Source organism: Octopus bimaculoides, chromosome 8 (genome assembly GCF_001194135.2).
Source record: "Octopus bimaculoides isolate UCB-OBI-ISO-001 chromosome 8, ASM119413v2, whole genome shotgun sequence".
NCBI classification, from domain to species: Eukaryota; Metazoa; Mollusca; class Cephalopoda; order Octopoda; family Octopodidae; genus Octopus; species Octopus bimaculoides.
This window is the reverse complement of record NC_068988.1, coordinates 59483602-59491827: the sequence shown is the minus strand read 5'-3', so window position 1 is coordinate 59491827 and position 8226 is coordinate 59483602. Positions and strand designations below refer to the sequence as shown.

The window sequence follows — 8226 nt, the reverse complement described above, 5'->3', positions numbered from 1 at the left end:
ACATGCACTCAAATACTCAAACACACATAAGCACACCCGCATACACAAAAGCATATATTTCAACGTAAGTCTAAATAAAATTGCAAGAGAAATAGTGTAGTGTGCTTCCAACACACACACACACACACACACACACAAACGCAGGCTCACCAACAGACACTCGTAGAGTCACCCACAAACACTCAAACACACACACAGGCACACGCATATGTATGTATGTGTGTCAGATACAAATAGTTATACATTCATAAACACATCGTTCAAACAATCCATACACATCTTTTCATATAAACTAAATCTTATCAACAAACTGCTGTGTTTATAATTTTGTGTTCTTTTGGTACCTTGTGGTTTAGAAATACCAACTTCCCAAGATTAAAAGGTAAGTGAAATTTATAATGTATATACATAACTTTTTGAAGTTCGTTGATATTTTGGAGTTGAGTGTGTGTGTGTATAAAATATTAAAAATAATGCTTGTTTCATTTTTGAAATTGAAATTGAAAGGAAAGAAAAATATAATCATGTAGATGAAATCCGAAATACTTCTTCAAACTGAAGAGAATAAAATATTGGTGACGCAGGATAGTGTGTTCAACTCGAAAACATTAATCAATAAAAGAAAATATTTATCTTAAAACTCCAGAAATTGTTTATTTAAGTCCAATATTGATTCATTGTATGTACATATGTGTGTGTGTGTGTGTGTGTGTGTGTGTGATATGTTTGTGTTTGTGTGTATCGGTGTGTGAAAGAAAAAAACTTATATACAATTTCTAGCTTCCTCTATTCGTTTCCTCTTAACTTTCCTTAAAATGAATATTTGAAAATTTACAACGGTTTATGGGGATACAGGTTTGTGTATTGAGCGGGGAGACAGAAGTTTCTGTTCATTCATACATTGACCGGCGTCTTTCTTACCTTCGATTTTGTAAAACTTTAATATTAGTTAAATTACTTTTAGATTCATATGTACGACATCTTAGCATAGGGTAAGGCATACTCTTGTAAACGTGTTACTGTTAGAAATTTATGTGTGTGTGTGTGTGTGTGCGTGTGTGTGTGTGTGTGTGTGTGTGTGTGTGTGTATGTGTGCGTGTGTGTGTGTGTCGTGTGTGTGTGTGTATGTGTGTGTGTGTGTGTCGTGTGTGTGTGCTGTGTGTACTATTTATGAAAAGTTATACGAAACAAAGTTGGTAATGTAGATAAATCACTTGAAAAATCTATAAAATAGTAAATAACACATTTAATCTCGTATAGTTAGTGTGCCAAATGTCCGAATGTTAATGAATCTTAACTCTGGAAAGCAAATCACTGCTTAATTTCATGAACAGTTATTATTTTCCCAAAAGTTATGATGGAGTAAATTCCGATGTACAGAGGAACCCAAACTTAAGCTTTGCCAAACAAAAGCACATTCATGTGAACACGTTTATAGAAAAGTTTTGTTTTTAATATATGACCAACATTATATTTTGTAGATCACCATCATCAGCATCATCTTCTCATTGTTATTATAATCATTATTATTATGATTATTACGATTATTATTATTATTATTATTATTATTATTATTATTATTATTATTATTATTATTATTATTATTATTATTATTATTTAAAGTAGTGAACTAGCGAAATCTTTAGCAAGCCAGGCAAAATGTTTAGCGGCATTTCGTCAATCCTTACGTTCTGATTTCAAGTTCCGCGAAGTCGACTTTGCGTTTCCTCCATTCGAGGTCGGTGGAATGAAATAAGAACGAGTAACGCACGCAACCGATGTAATCCACATATTTATTACAGAAAGAGGATAATCATTATCGTCGTCAACATCATCATCATAATCATCATTGTTATTATTATCATTAAGGTGGGGAGCTAGCAGAATGGTTAGCGCGCTAGGCGAAATACTTACGGTATTTCGTCTGTCGTTACGTTCTGAGTTCAAATTTCGTCAAGGTTGAATTGGCTTTCATCGTTTCGGGGTCGATAAATTAAGTTTTATACTGGGGTTGATATTATTGACTATTCCCCACCACAAAAAAATTTAGGCCTTGAAAGGATTTTTATATTATTATTATTAATATTATTATTATTATTATTATTATTATTATTAATATTATTATTATTATTATTATTATTATTATTATTATTATTATTATTTGGAAAAAATACCTGCTCCTGGAGCTTCAGGGAAATCTCGGACAGTGGGATTCTTCGATTATCCTTAGAGGCATTCCTGCATTCCTGTATCAGGAGGGTCACATCTCTGTCATATATATATATATATAAATGTGTGTGTATGTGTGTGTGTGTGTGTGTGTATGTGTGTGTGTGTACGCGAACAAATATAAGCATATACATATAGACACCGACATACTCACTTAATCATGCACGCACCTGCTGACATATTGTCTAATGAGAAGAACGGTACTTTCGTCGTGGGAATTAATTTCCTAATAATTAATATATCTGATATATTAGATCATCAGCTAGCCGAAACTGATTATTCATCATTACTCTTAGATTCAGTGATAATGTAAACAATATACTAGTCATACGGTCGGAGTTCTTCGAATTTAGAAGACTGCTTATATTTTTGAAATGCTACATCTACTCATTATTTTGTCATAAACAATACGTAATTTTTATATCCATATTTATTTAATTATTGATGGTTCTGTACTATTATTAGTAGTAATTGTAAGCACAGTATAAATGTGTGTAATAATGCCTTGGATCAGGAAATCGAACACATGTACACCGAGAGTATAAGGCGGTGACGCGAAAATAATGATCGAATTTTCGCCCTGATAACTTGGAATGCTAAATATTTATCTATCTACTTATAATATTGTATTTGGCGAACAACAGCATTCACTAAATGATGCAATTTTAAATGAGTAGATAGTTGGATTCACTATATTTCCGTTTATAGAGCATGCTTTTCGTTTTGTTAACAGTCGCGCACACACACACACACAAACACTTACATAAACTCACACACGTTGACATCGTACGAGTTTCGTAACGGACGGATTATAATTTGTGTGTTTTCACATGAATCTTTGTATTTATACATGCATGCATGCATGCATGTATGTATGTATGTGTATTTGTATGCACATATAACTATGTAAATATAAGTGTGGGCGTCCGTGCGCGTGTGTAATGAATAGTGTTGGCATTTTTTCCCCCTAAAATAAATTCAAATTGTAACTCTATACTCTGTATTTACTACTGAATTGCGTAATAAATTGAATTTATAAAACAAATGCGCGGCAGGAAAGGTAAGTCTGTCCGACCGCCAATGCATCCATACATACAGTATTACGTACACATAAATACATACACACACACACACACACACACGTGTACATATAGCCGTAATACATACTTATATGCCTGCAGTCACACTAATACTCAGCCATCCACTCCCACACACTTATACACACACATACGCATACACATATATGTATATGCATGCATATAAATACATACACCCACACATATATCTACACAAGCACAACAAAGTTTACTACGAAAGTTTGTATATCACTGCGTAGTAGTAGTAGTAGTAGTAGTAGTAGTAGTAGTAGTAGTAGTAGTAGTAGTAGTAGTAGTACCTTCTGCACCTACATTTTTAAATTTTATTTCTGAAATCTATCTCCCCTCAAGTCAGACATTTAGTTTTATCTCTCTTGAGCCAATTCTAAGCACCATTCATATAACGGCTTTCATTGAACGACGTACGTAGCCCTGCATTAAATTTTTGAATGCGTTTTATAATTGATGGTTTTCTTTTCGTTCGTATAGCTTATTTCTAGGTTTGTCCGTATGAGAGATGCAGTACGGACAAAATACTTCCAAACAGTGACAATGACGTCTTTCTTCCAATATCTAAGAATACCTCGTCCATTATGACATTCATTGTTTTTACGACTTTACTCTGCGCAGTGAAGAAGACGTCGTTGTTATTTCGATGAAATTGTGTGACCATTAAATTGTTATCTTGTTGGTTCATTTTGGCTGTTGTCATTGTCCGTTGTGTTAGTGATTTATGGTGATATATAAAGCAGTGTATTTCAGAAATTTGTTGTATCAGGAAGAAGGGACAAAGCTCATGTATTTTCTAAGATCTTCAATGCTGGTGAAAATGATACGTTTAATATTGCTTGCAATATGAAATTTACAAACGGGATAAGATTTCAAGCGGTTGATATAGTGTAGGGTTGAAGGAATGTGTTTATTATCTAGTACACCTAAGAAGGTTAGAAACACCAAGTGTCACTTAAGGTGGGGAGGTGAGTCATTCGCAGGAAACTTTACGGTCAAGGCACGAGACTAGCTAATTTAGAAATGAGGAACCGATATGTTACAATAGTAATAGAAATGATTGTACATCGAAGGTCCAGATACTAGAGCATATCTGATAATGAAATAATAGCAATCGCCCAGGTGGCCTTTATATGCATTTAAAACAGTATGTCAGTATTCAGAGTACAACAACGCCTGAGATGTGCGTGAAATGCACCATTGTTTACCGTAGTTGAGCTTTGTATAATATCAGTCGCTTTTGGAACTAACATATTTTCTGGGTCTCAAGAGAGAGAGAGAGAGAGAGAGAGGGAGATTGAGAGAGAGAGAGAGAGGGGGGAGAGAGAGAGGAAGATTGAGAGAGAAAGAGAGGGAGAGAGAGAGAGAGAAAGAGAGAAAGAGAGAAAGAGAGAGAGAGAGAAAGAGAGAGAGAGTGAGAGAGGAAAATCGTAGGGAATATTTGTGCCTAATATTTGGAGGAAGTGCGAGGTCTATACCAGATTATCACTCATATTTAGAAGGTCTGTGATACCGTTGTTTTCCTTCATTTGAGTAATGCTTGAAATATTTTTTCTCTTGTTAAAACAGTCAAGTTTGTCACGGTATTGCTGTATCAATGGCTCCGTTTTCAGACTCAATGCATGTTCGATGTGTAGTGTTTAGATTGGATATAAATAAAGCACACAAAATAGATGTTCGGGGCGGATGAAGTGCCGTTTCATATAAGTAGAATTAAGCATTGCTTGTGATTTATGGAAAAAACAGAACCAGCGTTGGAGGAACATCGCTATTAAAAGTGGGACAGAAATATCACCCTTAGCATGTGACGCAAGAATACGATATCATGGGAAATTAACGGTCCAAGTGATAAAAGATAAGTGGTGCCTTTAGTGGCCGTACTTAAAATTGAAATTTGCACGTTAAACTCATTCGAAACTTTTGTTGATATCTAGAAGGTCTCCAAAGAATAATGATGGGTGATATGAGAGTGTAGGTAGATGCTCTGTGGATTTTGCTTTACGGAAACGAAATTGGTTATAACTGAGAAGAGAGTTAGATTGAACGAGCACATGATGTTAATGGCTATTCGCATTAGGTTGGAGGTGTTAAAATTAAAATCAGTGTCTGAGTAGTAGAGTGTGAAATTAAATAATTTGTTGAACATGATGGCAGTTTCTGCGGTACAGGTTTATTTCTGCTTTAGTTGAGCCACTGTGAAAGCTACCAACATTATTTGATTTAAGCAATTGAAAGCATTTCCGCATTTCGTATCTGGTCGGCGAGCCTATTGGGGCAGAACCATTAAGAAGGGATTAGCCAAACTTATGTACTTGCGACTAAGAGAAAAGCTGGCAGTATTCTTTTTCAATATGGAACTGCTTATAGATCCATTGAAGTTGAAAAGAGAAAGAAAATGGAACATTGAAAATTTCATGGAATGGCTTTGGAAGTTCTCAGAAGGAACCAATGCAGCTTTTGTGGTTGTAGATATAATGTAAGAGATGGCGGTGTTATATAAATTTGATGATGAAATCCATCATCAAAGAAGGCCAAGATGAAATTTGATCAAAGACAAAAACACAACGGATGAAATATTGCAAGGCATCCACATGAAATTTCTGAAAGTTCTGCCACTCTGTCGCCCAAACTACTTTCTATTCAAGAAGCAGGTGGACAGATATTTTTAACCTCGTTTATATATAAATTTTGAGTGGGCAGATTCGAAAAACTACTAAGCCACAAGCTCTAACCATGTCTACATTTCGTGTCCTGTCTTATTGTTTGGTAGACTTCATTCTGTACATTAGATAGATTTCACAGTCTTTTATGCGTATTTAACTCAGGTCTATGGTTTGAGCAAAATTAAATGCCTTTTGGCAATTTTGAAGAATGACCATATATATTATATGTTCATCCATAAAAATACAGAACAAATTATAAGATAAATGGTGGGGTGATAAAATATGGAGGTTTGAATGATTTTACTACTAAAATAGGTAAACTACCTATATGATCCGTGTTCCTTTATAAGTAATTTTGTGTACAATTCATACAACATGGTTTTGAGTACATATGTAAAAACTATGAGAATATTAACTTTCTGAGTGTGTCACTGTTTATGTATCAGGAGCGTAGAGAGGGTGTGAGCTTTCTATTATTATCAATTTAGAATCTAAAGTATAGCATCAGTTCGCTCAATTTCTGAAAGAGAAGCATTCGTAGTTATCACCACTAGGGAGTCAACGAAATATGAAACAAGCCGAGTACTTCATCTTTATATTTCTTCTCCTTCGTATCCCCATCATCATCATCTCCAGCAACAATACTAAGCAGCCTCATTATAAAGGATTATTATCAATTTACATTAAGAGGCTCTATTAAAATTATCTTCTACACCTTCGTCCATATCATAATCAACATAATCGTCATCATCCTATTCTTCCACTTCATCACTTCCAATTATAAACATAAGAAACGTCTATTTTCAACATTCAATCCCATTCATTATCGTAATCCTCATTCTCGTTATCATCACCAATAGTTTCAAGATTATTAATATCTCGACAGATGTTTTGTTCTTTTTCTTTGTGATAATAGCTGCCGATTTCCTTTCTCATCATTATCATTATCATCATCATCATCATCATTATTATTATTATTATTATTATTATTATTATTATTATTGAGAGAGAGAGCAATTCATGTCATCAAAGTGAAACTGGGGTACGTATATACGAAACACAGTATACCCGCCATGACAATCCGTCTTTTAAGTGTACATTAGAGACATGCATCACAACCATATTTGTGCTAGATCATATCAAGATAAAAAGCGCATTACCTGGCAGGTGGGGCCCAGTTAGACCTGTCTTCAGGGTGAGTAGCTGATCCTCAAAAAATGTCTGTGACGGAGAGTTGTTAAAGGTTGAAGAACAAAACACACATGTTTCCAGAGATGAATTATACAAATCCGAAAGAATTCCTTTGAATACATGACTATGATGCTCTCCCACTACTATTGCTTGTCATCAGAGAAGCACATATTGTCAGCCACTAAGGGACATGCTCAGCTGCTTTACGACAAGCAACTGACAAGCAGATCTGTGGTATTCGGCACATTATTCGTTGTAGACCATCGTTTTACACCAAGATATAAACCTGTACATAATAACACATCCAGTCAGTTAAGATCAGAGCCAGTGCCTGGTATTGCATTGGGGCATTATATTATTATTATTATTATTATTATTATTATTATTATTATTATTATTATTATTATTATTATTATTATTATTATTATTATTATTATTATTATTATTATTATTATTATTATTATTATTAGGCGGTGAGCTGGGAGAATCGTTAGGGCGCCTGGCAAATTGTTTAGTAGCATTTCGTCTGTCTTTGCTTTCTTAGTTCGAATTAAGCCAATGTCGACATTGCTTTTCATCCTTCGGGGTCGATAAAATAAGTAGCAGGGGAACACTAGCGTCGATGTAATTGACTCATCCCCACCTCCCACGAGCTGGCAAAAATTTGAAATAATTATACTGATAATTACTATTAGGCGGTGAGCTGCCAGAATCGTTAGGGTGGTATTTCGTCTGTCTTTGCTTTCTGAGTTCAAATTCAACCGAGTTCCACTTTGCCTTTCATCCTTTCGGGGCTTGTAAAATAAGTACCAGTTGAGTACTGGTGAGTGAACTTATCAATATACGGATCTTTTTTAAAACGGGGGCCACATTTTTCATTAATGTTTTACGTAGTGTTTTTGGTACCGAAAGACTTTCAAACTTCGTATACTTATCTATTTTGTGTTATAGAACAGAAAAATATTTTTGTATTCGAATTTATTTCATGTAAAAAATTGCCTTATTTCGATAATTTCAACCAATCACTGACAAGTATA

General features: G+C 34.5%; 1 protein-coding gene across 1 annotated transcript in view; it reads left to right on the top strand.

The window, feature by feature from the left end:
- The first annotated feature begins 6 nt into the window (after positions 1–6).
- Positions 7–8226, top strand: part of LOC106870912 (orexin receptor type 2) — a 355794-nt gene continuing 347574 nt past the window's right edge. Inside the window, exon 1 of the mRNA XM_014917147.2 lies at positions 7–382. The gene's annotated coding sequence lies outside the window, so the exon portion shown is untranslated. The remainder of the gene's footprint in view (positions 383–8226) is intronic.